The following is a 17,496-nucleotide window of genomic DNA, read 5'->3' as shown; positions in this document are numbered from 1 at the left end:
TAAGCAAAGCTCAGCCCCGAACCTTTACTTGGGTCTCTCTGTGTTCTTGGCTTTCCGTGGTCTTTTGCAGCTGATCTGCTCTCTAGTCTGTTTTTGGGGGGCTTGGACTGGTGCCTTCCTTGGCTCTAAGGGGAGCTGCCTGCCTGCCTGCCTGCCTGCTCTGCTTCTTTCCCTGCTTGTAGCTTCTTGCCCGGCCCTTCTTCTCGGGCTCTTCCTCCTTTGACGGGAGGACGGCCTGTCCAAAACGCCTGTCCCACCTGGTCTCCTCGTCCAACAGGCAGCCTCGCCCCCTGCCCTGGGGCCGCTTTGGCTTTCGCTGTCTGTTCCTGTCTCTTGGTGGCCACCCTGTCTGTGCTACGGAGACTAGGCTGTCACAACCCCATGCTGGAGGAGGGCTTTCCGTCGCTTGAGGCCCACCCACCGCCTCCCTGAATGCCCTTTAGCTACGCTGCGGGTTAGGGCGGCGTGGCCATGTCGCCCAGCAGCGGGTTTTCCCTTTTGCACACCTCTGACGGACGGAGCTGTTTTGACTTAACTGTTCAGCACGCACCGACCCTCAGGCCTGGGCTGCACGGGGAACGTAAATCGGCGCGGCTACATCAGTCCGCGCCTTGGTCGGAAGAATTCTTCCGTCGACCTAGCTCCCGCCTTTCGGGGAGGTGGATGGCCGGCACCAACGAGGAAAACCCTCTCCAGGGCCCTTCTCCGGGAACAGAGCCCTTCCGTTTGGGGAGATTATGCTGCTTTAAAAAAGAGAAATTGTTCAACTGCCTTTCTCTGAGGCAAGGTTGACTTTGTATTGCTTCCCTCGTGGCTCCTTATAGCAGTTGTGTTCTGAAATCTTTAGGGTTTGACTTCATTTATGATGAAATCTTGCTGTAACTTTATTCTAATTTTCAATGAGTAACTAGACCTGAGCTGTTTGGTGTGTTAGTGGAGGATTGTTTAAAAACCTGGGATTCCACTTTCGGCTGCCTTTCCATTACATTTCCTCTGAAAGCCCACCGAAAGCCTCCACTTCCCACATAACTCTCTCAAACCTGCAGTCATCAGGCATACAGAAGATGCTTACAGTTTCACTCCATACGAGTCCAGTTCCTTGCTGTTTCCTGTCTAACCACTGCACACATATGGTATCCCCTCCCTACCCGGAGCTGCTTCCTGGCTTTTCCGCTTAGGACAGGAAAACGAGAATGGAGAAGTAAGCTGTGCAGGGAACTCTTCCTCAGCTCGCACTCCACCCCCCAAGGGCCTTTCGAGGTCTTCTACGGACTTCAGGTTTCATTTGATTTCCAAGGTTTATGGGCTCATTAATTAGCCATCTCTCCTAATGCAGGGATCCTACGGGTCAGACCAAAGATGGATGGCCCAAAAGAGCTAAGAAACAGAAATAAAGGTGAGAGCTAGGCGTTACATTCAGATGAGCATCCAGAAGCTGACTGTGCCCTGGCATGTTCAACGCTGCCGAAAAGAAGGAGCTCGTCAGGTCCCTCTGCTAGCACCCAAATCTGGTGGCTAGTCGGTCTGCTGGGAAATAAGGAAAAGGAAAAGAATTAAAGGAGTCAGGCAATAACAAGGAAATGAAAAGGTTTGTCAAACGGGTTCTGTCTGATTGACCGTCTTCCTAGCTACCTGTCCAAGTTAAAGACCTAGCCCAGTATCCTGTCTGCTGACAGTGGCTAATGCCAGGTGCCCCCACTATACTTTTTTCATACTATAGAAAAGCTTCAGCCAGTGACACCAGCTCAGGGAGCACTCTTCTGTTTTTTCTCACAGCAGGCAACAGCCTTGCCAAAGCAAAGCCTTAAAAAATTGGGTACAAACTCATCAACATTCCTCTCTACGGAAATCTTTAGTAAAAGGCAAAAGATTTATACGAACTGAAGAGAAAGCAGAGTATGTAGAACTTGTGGCAGAGGCGCTGCCGGGGCAACCGCCTACGCTCCCAAAAGTCAGGGTGACTACTCTCCCAGCCCGCTACACCGCTAGCTTTCAGAGGAAATGGAATTGAACCGATTGGCAGCCCGAGTTGGATCATCGAAACCGGGGACACAGGGAACAAAACCAGCCCCTCGACCAGGGACTCGCTTCGCTGCACGCAATGCACTGTGGCTATGCAAATAAGATGCTCCGGCCGTCTCCGGCGCTCAAAGGAGTCTTTTCTCCGGGCTGCCTCTGCTCCTTCCCCGGCTGGGCGGAGATTGGGATGGGGCAGCTGCTCTCCTGAGACAGTTCCGCTGATGCTCAGGCGCATGGAGGACGGAGCCCGGACGAGAAGCCAGAGGGCACTTGGCCCACAGCTAAAACCCGGAGCAAACGCACACACTTTGCAAAGTAACAGGAGCCGGGATCTCGCACATGAGATTCTATCTGCCGGCCGGGGTGCGACCCCGCGTTGTACCTGCCGCTTGGTCTGCCTCTGCTGCAAAGTAGCTCGCCTCGCTCAGATCCTTGGGGTTCGCTGAGCTGCAGCTCACCTTGATACACGGGAACAGCTTCAAATCATGGAATATCAGGGTTAGAAGGGACCTCAGGAGGTCATCTAGTCCAACCCAATCCCCAACTAAATCATCCCAGCCAGGGCTTTGTCAAGGCTGACTTTAAAAACCTCTCAGGAAGGAGATTCCACCACCTCCCTAGGGAACCCATTCCAGTGCTTCACCACCCTCCTAGTGAAAAAGGGTTTTCCTAAGATCCAACCTAAACCTTCCCCACTGCAACTTGGGACCATTGCTCCTCGTTCTGTCATCTGGTGCCCCTGAGAACAGTCTAGATCCATCCTCTTTGGAACCCCCTTTCAGGTAGTTGAAAGTAGCGATCAACTCCCGCCTCATTCTTCTCTTCTGCAGACTAAACAATCCCAGTTCCCTCAGCCTCTCCTCATAAATCATGTCTTCCAGCCCCCTAATCACTTTTGTTGCCCTCCCCCAGACTCTCTCCAATTTGTTTCTGTAGTGGGGGCGGGGGGTGAAAACTGGACGCAGTGCTCCAGATGTGGCCTCACCAGTGCTGACTAGAGGGGAATAATCACTTCCCTCCATCTGCTGGCAACGCTCCTACTAATCCAGCCCAATATGACCAGTTACCCATATTGAATGCAGACACAGCAATATTTGATACATTAGTTGCTGTCCATTCAGGAGGTTCTTTCCCACCTGTTCATAAATAATGAAGCTGCTCTAAGCGGAGGGGAGAGAGCTGTCCTGTCCGTGCAGTTAACCCATCTCCTCGAGACAGTGGGGGGAAGCTATGTTGGTGGGTGTGCAAGCTGTGGTGTCTACATGTGTATATAAAGTTTAATCAAACCCCATTTTTTAAACCCCTGTGGTCTGGGAATAGAAAAGGAGCTCTCAGAGGCAGAGCCCGTCCTTCAAAATCCTTAAGGTCACTGACTTGCCTATGCAAATGTCATGGGGGTATAGCTCAGTAGTAGAGTGTTTGACTGCAGATCAAGTGGTCTTTGGTTCAAATCCAAGTACCCTCTCACAAACCTGTTCCTTCAGTAAAAATAATTCCATTTTCAGGAGCTCCACTAAATGGGGATCCCTGAAATGAATGGACACACTCAATGTTTTCCTGTGCAAATGCATAAAAACCTAGCAAACATGTCCCCCAGCTGAAATCACTTCCAATCCTCTAAGTGTCTAGGTTTGTTTTCAGCTGCGAGCAGCGGCACAGGAGGCAGCAAACAGGGCTGCCAACAGGGGAGTTAGCGTGGGAGTCGGCAGGGGGAGGTGGAAGGGGAGGCCCTGCACCCCCAGGGAAGAACACCAAGCGGAGCCAAGACAGCAGCAGCCATGAGCCCAGCAGCAGAGGACACACCGAGGATGAGAGCATGCAGCGGCTGTGGTATGTACCTGGTCCTAGCGGGGGACCCTGAACAGTACTATATATGCATGAAGTGTCGCCTAATAGAGCTGCTGGAGGAAAAGATCCAGGGCCTAGAGCTGCAGGTGGAAACCCTGATAGAGAATAGAAGGGGGTGTGAGAGGCTGATGGAGCAATGGCAAGCAGTAACTGAGGGGGAACGCCCAGGGGCACAGGGGGGAGCAGGGGCTGAGGCCAAGGAAGGGGGACCACCAGAGGAGGAAGATGGGCGGTGGAAGCATGTGACCGTGAGAAGCAGGCCAAGGAAAAGGAGAGCCAGTGAGGGGGAAATTGAGCTAAGGAACAGGTTTGAAGGTTTGGAGAATGAGGAAGGGGTACAGCAAGTGGTAGCTGACGGTGAGAGGCCAAAGAAAAAGAGGCGAGCAGCCAGTCCCATAGAAAAAGGGGAGGAGTCGATGGAAGTAGCACCAAGTTTGGGCCCGGGGAGGATACAGGATGGCTTAAGGGGAACCACAAGGGATGATAGGAATGGAAGGAGCTTGCGACCAGGGGGAACGGGGGATAGGTTAGAGGACCGTGCTGTCCCCAGGCAAAGGCAGGTCTACGTGATTGGGGATTCCATACTGCGAAGGTTGGACAGGCCTGTGACCAGGGCCGATCCGGAGAACAGAAGGGTGTGCTGTCTACCGGGTGCTAAAATACGGGATGTGGACCTGAGGTTGAAAAGGATCCTAAGAGGAGCAGGTAAGAACCCTTTGATCATCCTTCATGTGGGAACGAATGACACGGCTAGATTCTCACTAGAGAGGATCAAGGGAGACTATGCCAGGTTGGGTAAGACGCTCAAGGAAATTGAGGCTCAGGTGATCTTCAGTGGGATTCTACCTGTCCCTAGGGAAGGGCGCCAAAGGGGTGAGAGGATCGTGATGATTAATAGTTGGCTGAGGGAGTGGTGTTACAAGGAGGGCTTTGGGATGTATGGGCACTGGGAGGCTTTTGGGGACAGACAACTGTTCTCAAGGGATGGGCTCCACCTAAGTAGGGAAGGAAGTAGACTTCTAGGAGGGAGGCTGGCTCATCTGATTAAAAGAGCTTTAAACTAGACACTGGGGGGAGACGGTCGGGAGAGGTCCTAGTGCTCTCCACGCCAAATTTTCACATTGGGAGTGAGGACAACAAGATAACAACAGATATAGCCAGAGGGGGGCGGTTACGTGTAAGGAAGAGGGGGGGGACGGATTCTAGATCTACAAGTCATACTGGAAGTACTGTGTCCCTACCGAGTTGGGTGAAAAGAGTGAGAGGAGCCCAACAGGAAAAATTAGGATGTTTGTTCACCAATGCGAGAAGCTTAGGTAACAAAATGGAGGAACTGGAGCTCCTGGTCCGGGAATTGAAACTGGATATCGTAGGAATAACAGAAACATGGTGGAACGGTAGCCATGACTGGAGTACAGGTATGGAAGGGTATGTGCTGTTTAGGAAAGACCGATGCAAAGGTAAAGGTGGGGGAGTAGCACTGTATATCAATAATGAGGTAAAATGTAATGAGATAACTAGCGCTGCAATGGACAATACAGAGTCTGTTTGGGCAATGGTCACATTGGGGAAGAAAACTACCAGAGCCTCATCCAGGATAGTGATTGGGGTGTGCTATAGACCGCCAGGATCTAGCTTAGAGACGGATAGAGAGCTCTTTAATGTTTTTAAGGAGGTAAACACTAATAGGAACTGCTTGATCATGGGGGACTTTAACTTCCCGGATATAGATTGGGAAACAAATGCTAGTAATAATAATAGGGCTCAGCTTTTTCTAGACGTGATAGCTAATGAATTCCTTCATCAAGTGGTTGCTGAACCGACGAGGGGGGATGCCATTTTAGATTTGATTTTGGTGAGTAACGAGGACCTTGTTGAGGACATTGTTGTAGGGGACAACCTTGGCTCGAGTGATCATGAGCTAATTCGTTTCCAAATAAATGGGAGGATAATCAATAGTGTATCTGAGACTAGGGTGTATGATTTCAAAAGGGCTAATTTTACTAAATTAAGGCGACTAGTTAGGGAAGTGGACTGGGCTAACATATTTAGGGATCTAAGGGCAGATGACGCCTGGAGTTACTTCAAGTTGAAGTTGCAGGAGTTGTCAGAGGCATGTATCCTGAGAAGGGGGAAACGGCTCGTAGGTAGCAGTTTTAGACCGAGCTGGATGAGCAAGCGTCTTAGAGGGGTCATTAAGAAAAAGCAGAAAGCGTACCAGGAGTGGAAAATGGGAGGGATCAGCAAGGAAACCTACCTTATTGAGGTCAGAGGGTGCAGGGAAGCTGTGAGAAAGGCAAAGCGACGAGTGGAGATGGACCTAGCGAAGGGGATTAAAACCAATAGCAAACGGTTTTTTAGCCATATAAATAGGAAGAAAACCAAGAAAGAAGAAGTGGGACCGCTTAAAACTTTAAATGGAGTGGAGATTAGGGATAATCTTGGAATGGCACAATATCTGAACGAATACTTTGCCTCGGTCTTTAATGAGGCTAATGAAGGGCTAAGGAATAGTGATAGAGGGACCGATGGGAATGAAGATATGGGGGTAGACATTACGGTATCTGAGGTAGAAGCCAAACTTGAACAGCTTAACGGAAGTAAATCGGGGGGCCCGGATAATCTTCATCCTAGAATATTAAGGGAATTGGCGAGGGATATTGCTAGCCCGTTAGCAATAATCTTTAATAAATCCCTAAATTCGGGGATTGTACCGACTGACTGGAGATTAGCTAATGTAGTTCCTATATTCAAGAAGGGGAAAAAAAGTGACCCGGGGAATTATAGGCCTGTTAGTCTAACATCTGTAGTATGCAAAGTCATGGAAAAAATCTTAAAAGAGAGAGTGGTTCCGGAGCATGAGGCCGATGGCAACTGGGATCCCAATGACATAGGGAAGGGTAGGAGAGATGTCCTGGAAGCCAAATTTAGGCTGCTAGGGAAGAGACTGAAATCCAGGACCTCTATGGTGGCATTTTCAGAAATGCTCCCAGTTCCACGCGCAGGGCCAGGTAGGCAGGCAGAGCTTCAGAGTCTCAATGCGTGGATGAGACGATGGTGTAGAGAGGAGGGGTTCACGTTCATTAGGAACTGGGGAAACTTCTGGGATGGGAGGAGCCTATACAGGAGAGATGGGCTCCACCTAAATCAAAGTGGAACCAGACTGCTGGCGCTAAACATTAAAAAGGTTGTAGAGCAGTTTTTAAACTAGGTGATGGGGGAAAGCCGACTGCTGCAGAGAAGCGTGTGGATCGGACACAGACTTCTCTTAGGGGAGAGTCTGATGATAGAGAATCTCCAGGTTATAGTCAGGAGCAGAGGAATGAGAAATATAATGTAAGGGCCGGATCAGATGATGAACAGTCACATAAAAAAGAATCTGGCACATCAGAAAAAGGCAGGCTAATAAACAGGGACAAGTTTTTAAAGTGCTTGTACACAAATGCCAGAAGTCTAAATAATAAGATGGGTGAACTAGAGTGCCTTGTGATAAAGGAGGATATTGATATAATAGGCATCACAGAAACCTGGTGGACTGAGAGCAATCAATGGGACACAATCATTCCGGGGTACAAAATATATCGGAAGGACAGAACAGGCCGTGCAGGGGGAGGAGTGGCACTATATGTTAAAGAAAGTGTAGATTCAAATGAAGTAAAAATCTTAAGCGAATCCACAGGTTCCATAGAGTCTCTATGGATAGAAATTTCATGCTCTAGTAAAATATAACATTAGGGATCTATTATCGACCACCTGACCAGGACAGTAATAGTGATGATGAAATGCTAAGGGAAATTAGAGAGGCTATCAAAATTAAGAACCCAATAATAGTGGGGGATTTCAATTATCCCCATATTGACTGGGAACATTTCACTTCAGGACGAAATGCAGAGATAAAATTTCTCGATACTTTAAATGACTGCTTCATGGAGCAGCTGGTACGGGAACCCACAAGGGGCAAGGCGACTCTAGATTTAATCCTGAGTGGAGTGCAGGAGCTGGTCCAAGAGGTAACTATAGCAGGACCGCTTGGAAATAGTGACCATAATACAATAGCATTCAACATCCCTGTGGTGGGAAGAACATCCCAACTGCCCAACACTGTGGCCTTTAATTTCAAAAGGGGGAACTATACAAAAATGAGGGGGTTAGTTAGACAAAAGTTAAAAGGTACATTGACTAAAGTGAAATCCCTGCAAGTTGCGTGGGCGCTTTTTAAAGACACCATAATAGAGGCCCAACTTCAATGTATACCCCAAATTAAGAAAAACTGTAAAAGAACTAAAAAAGAGCCACCGTGGCTTAACCACCATGTAAAAGAAGCAGTGAAAGATAAAAAGACTTCCTTTAAAAAGTGGAAGTCAAATCCTAGTGAGGCAAATAGAAAGGAGCACAAACGCTGCCAACTTAAGTGCAAGAGTGTAATAAGAAAAGCCAAAGAGGAGTTTGAAGAACGGCTAGCCAAAACTCCAAAGGTAATAACAAAATGTTTTTTAAGTACATCAGAAGCAGGAAGCCTGCTAAACAACCAGTGGGGCCCCTTGACGATGAAAATACAAAAGGAGCGCTTAAAGATGATAAAGTCATTGCGGAGAAACTAAATGGATTCTTTGCCTCAGTCTTCACGGCTGAGGATGTTAGGGAGATTCCCAAACCTGAGCTGGCTTTTGTAGGTGACAAATCTGAGGAACTGTCACAGATTGAAGTGTCAGTAGAAGAGGTTTTGGAATTAATTGATAAACTCAACATTAACAAGTCACCGGGACCAGATGGCATTCACCCAAGAGTTCTGAAAGAACTCAAATGTGAAGTTGCGGAACTATTAACTAAGGTTTGTAACCTGTCCTTTAAATCGGCTTCGGTACCCAATGACTGGAAGTTAGCTAATGTAACGCCAATATTTAAAAAGGGCTCTAGGGGTGATCCCGGCAATTACAGACCGGTAAGTCTAACGTCGGTACCGGGCAAATTAGTTGAAACAATAGTAAAGAATAAAATTGTCAGACACATAGAAAAACATAAACTCTTGAGCAATAGTCAACATGGTTTCTGTAAAGGGAAATCGTGTCTTACTAATCTATTAGAGTTCTTTGAAGGGGTCAACAAACATGTGGACAAGGGGATCCGGTGGACATAGTGTACTTAGATTTCCAGAAAGCCTTTGACAAGGTCCCTCACCAAAGGCTCTTACGTAAATTAAGCTGTCATGGGATAAAAGGAAAGGTCCTTTCATGGATTGAGAACTGGTTAAAGGACAGGGAACAAAGGGTAGGAATTAATGGTAAATTCTCAGAATGGAGAGGGGTAACTAGTGGTGTTCCGCAAGGGTCAGTCCTAGGACCAATCCTATTCAATTTATTCATAAATGATCTGGAGAAAGGGGTAAACAGTGAGGTGGCAAAGTTTGCAGATGATACTAAACTACTCAAGATAGTTAAGACCAAAGCAGATTGTGAAGAACTTCAAAAAGATCTCACAAAACTAAGTGATTGGGCAACAAAATGGCAAATGAAATTTAATGTGGATAAATGTAAAGTAATGCACATTGGAAAAAATAACCCCAACTATACATACAACATGATGGGGGCTAATTTGGCTACAACGAGTCAGGAAAAAGATCTTGGAGTTATCGTGGATAGTTCTCTGAAGATGTCCACGCAGTGTGCAGAGGCGGTCAAAAAAGCAAACAGGATGTTAGGAATCATTAAAAAGCGGATAGAGAATAAGACTGAGAATATATTATTGCCCTTATATAAATCCATGGTACGCCCACATCTCGAATACTGTGTACAGATGTGGTCTCTCACCTCAAAAAAGATATTCTAGCACTAGAAAAGATTCAGAAAAGAGCAACTAAAATGATTAGGGGTTTAGAGAAGGTCCCATATGAGGAAAGATTAAAGAGGCTAGGACTCTTCAGTTTGGAAAAGAGAAGACTAAGGGGGGACATGATAGAGGTATATAAAATCATGAGTGATGTTGAGAAAGTGGATAAGGAAAAGTTATTTACTTATTCACATAATACAAGAACTAGGGGTCACCAAATGAAATTAATAGGCAGCAGGTTTAAAACAAATAAAAGGAAGTTCTTCTTCACGCAGCGCACAGTCAACTTGTGGAACTCCTTACCTGAGGAGGTTGTGAAGGCTAGGACTATAACAATGTTTAAAAGGGGACTGGATAAATTCATGGTGGCTAAGTCCATAAATGGCTATTAGCCAGGATGGGTAAGAATGGTGTCCCTAGCCTCTGTTCGTCAGAGGATGGAGATGGATGGCAGGAGAGAGATCATTTGATCATTGCCTGTTAGGTTCACTCCCTCAGGGGCACCTGGCATTGGCCACTGTCGGTAGACAGATACTGGGCTAGATGGACCTTTGGTCTGACCCGGTACGGCCTTTCTTATGTTCTTATGTTCTTATGGGATAGATTACAGCATGGATTTACGAAAGGTAGATCGTGCCAAACCAACTTGATCTCCTTCTTTGAGAGAGTAACAGATTTTTTAGACAAGGGAAATGCGGTGGATCTCATATATCTGGATTTCAGTAAGGCGTTTGATACGGTACCGCATGAAGAATTACTGGTTAAATTGGAAAAGATGGGGATCGAAATGAAAATCCAGAGGTGGATAAGGAGCTGGTTAAAGGGGAGACTGCAGAGGGTAGTATTGAAGGGGGAACTGTCCGGTTGGAGGGGGGTTACCAGTGGAGTTCCTCAAGGCTCGGTTTTGGGTCCGATTTTATTCAATCTATTTATTGCTGACCTGGGAACCAAGAGTAGGAGTGGGCTGATAAAGTTTATGGATGACACCAAGTTGGGGGTATTGTCAATTCGAAGAGGATCGGGATATTCTCCAGGAGATTTAGATGACCTTGTAAACTGGAGTATTAGTAACAAGATGAAATTCAATAGTGAGAAGTGTAAGGTTATGCATTTAGGGATGTCTAACAAGAACTTTAGTTATAAGCTGGGGACGCACCAGTTGGAAGTAACGGAGGAGGAGAAGGACCTAGGAGTCCTGGTTGATCGCAAGATGACTATGAGTAGGCAATGTGATGTGGCCGTTAAAAAAGCTAATGCGGTCTTGGGTTGCATTAGGCGAGGTATTTCTAGTAGGGATAAGGAGGTGCTAGTCCCGTTATATAAGGCGTTGGTGAGACCTCATTTGGAGTATTGTGTGCAGTTTTGGTCTCCCATGTTTAAGAAGGAGGAATTCAAACTAGAACAGGTACAAAGAAGGGCCACTAGAATGATCCGAGGAATGGAAGGCCTTTCGTATGAAAGGAGACTTGAGGAGCTCGGTTTGTTTTCCTTAACCAAAAGAAGGATAAGAGGAGATATGATTACACTCTTTAAATATATCAGAGGATAAATACCAGGAAGGAGAAGAATTATTTCAGCTCAGTGCTAATGTGGACACGAGGACGAACGGATATAAACTGTCAGTCAGGAAATTCAGGCTTGAAATTAGACGAAGGTTTCTAACCATCAGGGGAGTGCAATACTGGAACAGTCTACCGAGGGAAACAGTGGGGGCGAAGGACCTCCATGACTTTAAGATTAAGCTAGATAAGTTTATGGAGGGGATGGTATGATAGGATAACGGGCTTAGTCAATAGGTCAATTATGTGCCTGGTATGATATAACCTTTTCCAGAGGGTTTGGCTGGAGAGTCTTGCCCACATGCTCGGGGTTCAGCTGACCACCATATTTGGGGTCGGGAAGGAATTTTCCTCCAGGGAAGATTGGCAATGGCCCTGGAGGTTTTTCGCCTTCCTCTGAAGCATGGGGCAGGGGTCACTTGCTAAGGAGTGGGTGGATCGGCTTATGTGGCCTGCATCTTGCAGGAGGTCAGACTAGATGATCATAATGGTCCCTTCTGATCTTGAATTCTATGATTCTATGATTCTATGTTTTCATCAATTGAACAAATTCACATGAAGACACATTTGCAGGTCCTTGGCCTCCATGGGCTACAATGTGCAGAAGAACAAGAACCACATCCACTTTGGAGGCATGGTCTAGTCTGTATTACATTTGGTAAGTAAGTTGCCATTGGGACTGAAAACTCTACTGGGGGTGGACAGGAGCCTGTTACAAAACTAAAATAACCAGGATTTACCAAACTCCCTGTTACACATTCAATCCTCTCTTTGTGCACACGGCATCAATTGGGGCTCTAATAAATGGCAGCCTTCCTTTAACACAGATCGTTGTACCTTGTGACTTTCAGATACATTCGAATGACAGCTGTTCAGAGGTCATGTGCTGCTAGTTCATGAGCAGCAGCAGAGTCTCTGTACATTTACCAACGGTAGAGCTGGGTGTGTCTGCATCCAAGTAACTGCAGAGTCAGTGTCGTCCCAGACAGTTAATTGCACAGTCTCACTTTCTGGTCTCATTGATCATTTGGGTAGATACAGCAACGGTTTGGTGGGTTTTGGTTTTTTTTCCCCTTCATTTTCTCCTAAGGAATGTGTGATCTTGAGCATGTTAGTTTAAGTTCCCTGTGGGTCAGGAAAATTCCATCTCCTTGAAATACCTGGGGAAGTGACCTGCTTGTATAACCTAGAATAAAGGAGCTTTTAAAGAAGAGACTGCTTTACAAATATGCTGGGATAAAAACAGTAAATTTCACAGCCAGACACCAGGCCAGGATCAATGGATGGGGCCAGGGTCAATTAATTTCAGAAGAAACAAACTCTTGGGAAGTAGCTGTAATTTGTCCCCAAACCTTTCCTTGTTCTCATATGCTATCAGGGATTCTCTTCCAGAGGGCAGAGTTAAGGTTATCTAGGCATGTACTCTCACTCTGTATTCCCTGTTTTTCCAGAGTTTGAGTTTTACTGAACTCAATGTTCTGGAAGGTAAGAGATATTCACTGTCAAAGTTAACTCTGTGTTAACAAAGGTTTTGTTAGTGGCAAAAAATGTGACTAATCCCTCACTGCGGTAATTCCACTGACTTCAGTGTACTCTTTCCCCATTTCTAGTTCCAAAAAAATAAGCAAATTAAAACAACCTTGAGACCTAAAATGCTGTGAGAAAATGGAAATTTTAGTAGCTCAAATAATTCAGTTTCTTCTGTGTCTTGTGTGTGTGTAAATGGCACAACACATTAATTTATAAGCACATCTTTCTTAACTTCTTTAAATATTCTGTAGTACATTGACTAGATCAGGTGGGTTGTTCAATGCAGTGAGGTTTTCATGCATTGCCCAATACATATTTTTCATATTATGTAACTGAACACAACTCATTGAACACAAAATTGTGTATTTCATGCTGTGAACTGTGTCGGTAGCTCAAATTAATAGGTTTATTTTCTCTCTCTCTCTCTCTGTGAGGCACAACAAAATAATTTAGTGATGCTGAAAACGTTCCCTTCTCCTCCAGAACTGCCTTGGAATCACCTTCCCTTTGTAGATTAATCTGCCCCTGTGTCGCTACAAGGAAAATATAGTTTCTATGAAAAAAACACAATTTTTTAATTAAAGGGGCTGAGACAGAATAGCCACATGATGGTGACACATCAGGAATGCAAAGCAACAGGTTTGTTGCCGGCTCAAAGGGCCCGAGGCAGAGCAACAGCAGGGTTCGTTGCCCGGTGTGCGTCGCACTAATTAACACACCAGGGTGGAGAAGCAAACCACGTTTATTTGAGCTAAAAAAAATGTGCCAGGGAGAAAAACCATCTCAAATCCTGCACACCCACGCGCAGGCGGGGTCCCAGCATTTATACCCCCCTTGTTTGTGTAAGCCTTTTGTTTGGTTTTCCCCCTCACCCCTCCCTTCCCAACAGCAGTTACTTTAAACATTACAACTCAGCGTGTTAGAAAAGTTCCCATTTGCATATTTATCTATGGCCTTCACAGCACAGACACATGCAGATTTTCCTCCCCCCCCACTCCCCGCCGCTTTTTGCTGTTTCAAACTGTCCTGCAGCTGCAAGCTGAGACAGCTGACAGTTACACATTTTGCTTGCTGTTTTGTTAGCATCTTAGGCTTTGGCTACACTTACACTTCAAAGCGCGGCCGTGGCAGTGCTGCCGCGGCAGCACTTTGAAGCGCTAAGTGTAGTCAAAGCGCCAGTGCTGGGAGAGCTCTCTCAGCACTGTCCGTACTCCACCTCCCTGTGGGGAATAACGTACAGAGCTGGGAGCCGCGCTCCCAGCGCTGGGGCTTTGACTACACTGGCGCTTTGCAGCACCGCAATTTGCAGCGCTGGAGAGGGTGTGTTTTCACACCCTGCTGCAGCGCTGCACATTTGTAAGTGTAGCCAAGCCTTTAGGCTGGTTAAAGTTCACAGCATGGAAGAACTTGGGTTCACTCAGGCCCAAATTCACAACTTTGGTTTACTTAGGCCTAGTGACACCAACAGGTTCCTGGTTTGCACATTGATGGTGACAAGGGATTGAACTCGACTCCCCTCTTTCTACAGACACATTTGTTTTATTCTCTGAGGTCAAACATAAGTTTAAATGTTGTACTTAGTCCTCTGCCTTGTAGCTTCAACAGCCGCAGATGCAAGATGAGTTACTGCAGAGCAAAGAAAGGTTGGGTCGGTCACTAGGTCTCTGTTTCTATTGCTCGTTTGCTCTCTCCCCTTCTCTGATAAGGAGCAATGGTAAGAGAAGAAGAGGTTAAAACATGTGCTAGGTGGTGGCTGGGTTTGGATGACAAATTTAAAACCATCTCAGCGCCCTCTAGTGTGACACTGACACCATCAGATTCTCACCTTTCACTCACACTTCATTAATAACAGTTTCCCTGACCTACTTTGCTATGATTATTTCAATGGCTCCTACACCGATACCTGCTGCCCCTTCTGGCTGGTTAATTGCACTATTTGGAACCTGCTCCTAAAATTACACCTTTCCTGGGAGCAAGATTCAGAACTGCCCAAGGAAACCCCATTGGGTTTCAAGTGCAGCCCAGGCAGGGTGGCAAGGGGACAGCACAGGGGTCTCAGAGCTTCTTCCTCCTCACAGAGAGAAGGTTAAGGGGGGGCCACTAGTTATGACTCCTGGGTTTTAGTCCTGGCTGTGGGAGGAAAGGGGTGTTTAGTGGATTAGAGTTGGGGGCTTAGGAATCAAAGAGGAAACATCTCCCTTTTCAGCTTCAATGCACATTGAACAAGAACATGGCTTCTCATCTCTTCGGTTTCAGAGGAGCAGCTGTGTTAGTCTGTATCCTCAAAAAGAACAGGAGTACGTGTGACACCTTAGAGACTAACAAATTTCTCAGGTTCTGTTGCCATCATGTGGCCATTTCATTTCACTTCTTATTGTTAAAAGGTTTGGGTACTTCAATGAGGCTAATCATCTAGTGGAACAAGCTCCGCAAGGGACGTGGTTAATTCCCCATCACTGCCCTGTGTAAATGAAGACCGCAGCTCTTGCTGCAAGACACCTGGTGTGTGGGTGTCCCTGTTCCCCCTTCAGAACCTCTGGGACATGGTGCTTCCCTCCTCCCAGTTCAAGATCCCCAGCGTGTGGGTGATCCCATCCAGGATCTCTGGTGGGTGTCTCTGTCGCCCACCCCATGAACTAGCTCCTGTGTGTGGTTTCCCCTGCCTACCCCCATCCGGGATCTGTGGGTGTCGCTGTTCCCCTTTTTAAGATTTGTGTTGCTTGGGTGCGTCCCTCCCCCCAAGTCAGAATCCCCAGCGTGTGGGTGCTCCCATCTCCCCCTCCAGGCTCTGCGGGGGGTGTCTGTATAAAACCGTGTCTCACTGTCTTGCCCAGGTTATGCTGCGGGGGCTATTCACAGGTGCGATCCCACTACTGATCAGCACAGGAGTTTTGACCTGCTCCGTTTCCGACCAGGGCCAGTTCACCCCTCCTGAGGCAACCTGGGGACCCCAAGCTTCCCCGGGATCACCATATTGATGCCGAACTTAGTGCAGACACCCGATCGGCACAGCCCCCTGCAGCCTAGAACTCCTGAGCTCAAGCGATCTGCCAGCCTCAGCCTCCCCAGGAGCTGGGATCACAGGGACCAGCCACGGGGCCTGGCTAGTAACAGGGTCTCCCGCTTCCAACTTCAGGCTCAGCCTGGGAGCTCTGTGCAGGCTGAGCCTGAGTGGGTGGAAGTGGAGCCTGGAACTGAGCTGATGCACGAGGGTTATTTGCACTGTGCGCTTCACATGCAGGTGAAAACACGGGGCACAGATCTTTGAGCACAACCCTCGTCCTGAGGAATGGGGGGGGGCGGGGGCGGAGGCCTGCATAAAGAGAGACCGGCTCTCCCTGGTGGTGCTACAGCGTCTCTTCACAGGGGCAGTCCCACTGCCCAATGGGTACCAGAGTTTTGAAAGCCTCCTTTTCTGGGCTGGCTCCCCTCTCCCTAGGGGGAACTGGTGGCCCCAAACTTCCCAGAAACCATCATAGCGAGGCCAACCTGAGCACAGACACCTGCTCAGCACCCCGGGGTGCAGCCCTGAACTCCGGCAATCAGCTACGCTCAGCTGCCCACCCAACAAGTGTTACACGCAGGAGCCTTTGTGCCCCGCGTGTTCAGGTCCCTCCCAGCGCCAGCTTTAAACTCTGCTGCTCAGTTCTAAGCTTTGGCCACACGGGGGCAGCCTGGAGCTCAGCCAATGCCTCCCGTTGCTGGTTGCGTTTCCCGCTCCTCGTGGCAGGTTCACACCCCACAGGCAGATCTCTGAATCGGAGCCGAACCGTTCCCCAAATCCAGCGCTTTAGCAGCAGCTTTGCTAGGAAAGTGCTGACGTCCCCAAGTAACGTAAGAGCCAGAGCGCTGTGTCCAGGATCTTCTATCGGGCCCCTCACCGTGGTGTCTGTCAGGCGCAAGGAGAAACCAGGGAAATGTTTTCATGGCGTTTAAGGGCAGAAGGGGCCATTAGCTCAGCTGGTCTGACCCCCGAATAACACAGAATTACACCATGACACGTATTGATCCCACAGACCTTAGATAGATCAAAGCGTCTCAGCCCTCAGGAAGGAGGCTAAACTGGGTACCAGAGGCAGCGAACAAGGAGCCCCCAAGGCAATGGCAGGGAACTGACGAGGTGAAATATGCCCAGATGATCCCAGCAGGCGACCCACCCCCATGCTACAGAGGTGGGAGTCCCTGTTCCTCCTGCCCTTAAGAATCTCTGGTGGTAAGTGGGTCCCCCCAGTTCCCCAGATAAGAATCCTCCATGTGGTTTCCCTGGCTTCACCTCCAGATAAGAACATTGTGTGGAGGGGGTGGGAGGAAGGTTGTCTGGCAGATCTGTAAAGGGGGACTGTGTCTCCCTGTCTGGCCAAGGCTCCTGGGAGGAAGTGATCTCAGTGTGTCTGGCTGTCTCCATTCCTCCCACCCATAAGAATCCCTGGTGTGTGGGTGCACCCTAGACCATTAAGGATCTCTGGTGGGTGGGTGTCTCTCTGCCCTAGTCAGGATCTCTGGGGCAAAGAGACTTTGACTCACCCAGGCTGGGCTGCCATCATGGAACAGACCAGGTCCTTCTGTGGAGGGTTTGCGTTCCTCCAAGGACGTGATCTCAGTGTGTGTGGGTGTCCCTGTCCCTTCAACCCTTAACAATCCCTGGTGCGTGGATGCGCTGGGCCCCATTACAATCCCCTCTGTCTTACCCCCATGAGGGATCCGGTGGATGTGG

The 17,496-nt window shown here is 47.9% G+C and overlaps 2 non-coding genes and 1 pseudogene across 2 annotated transcripts; 1 reads left to right on the top strand and 2 right to left on the bottom strand.

Annotated features, from left to right (window-relative positions):
• The window catches only part of LOC120375680, a 1,085,709-nt pseudogene that overhangs the window by 1,028,771 nt on the left and 39,442 nt on the right, over positions 1–17,496 (bottom strand).
• LOC120376042 lies at positions 1,785–1,900 on the bottom strand. The gene has a single exon (XR_005586966.1). It is a non-coding gene; the product is annotated as a U5 spliceosomal RNA (small nuclear RNA).
• TRNAC-GCA lies at positions 3,413–3,484 on the top strand. Its single transcript has one exon. It is a non-coding gene; the product is annotated as a tRNA-Cys (tRNA).

Source organism: Mauremys reevesii, linkage group 12, assembly GCF_016161935.1.
Source record: "Mauremys reevesii isolate NIE-2019 linkage group 12, ASM1616193v1, whole genome shotgun sequence".
Classification (NCBI taxonomy): Eukaryota; Metazoa; Chordata; order Testudines; family Geoemydidae; genus Mauremys; species Mauremys reevesii.
This window is presented reverse-complemented; position numbering and strand designations above follow the sequence as displayed.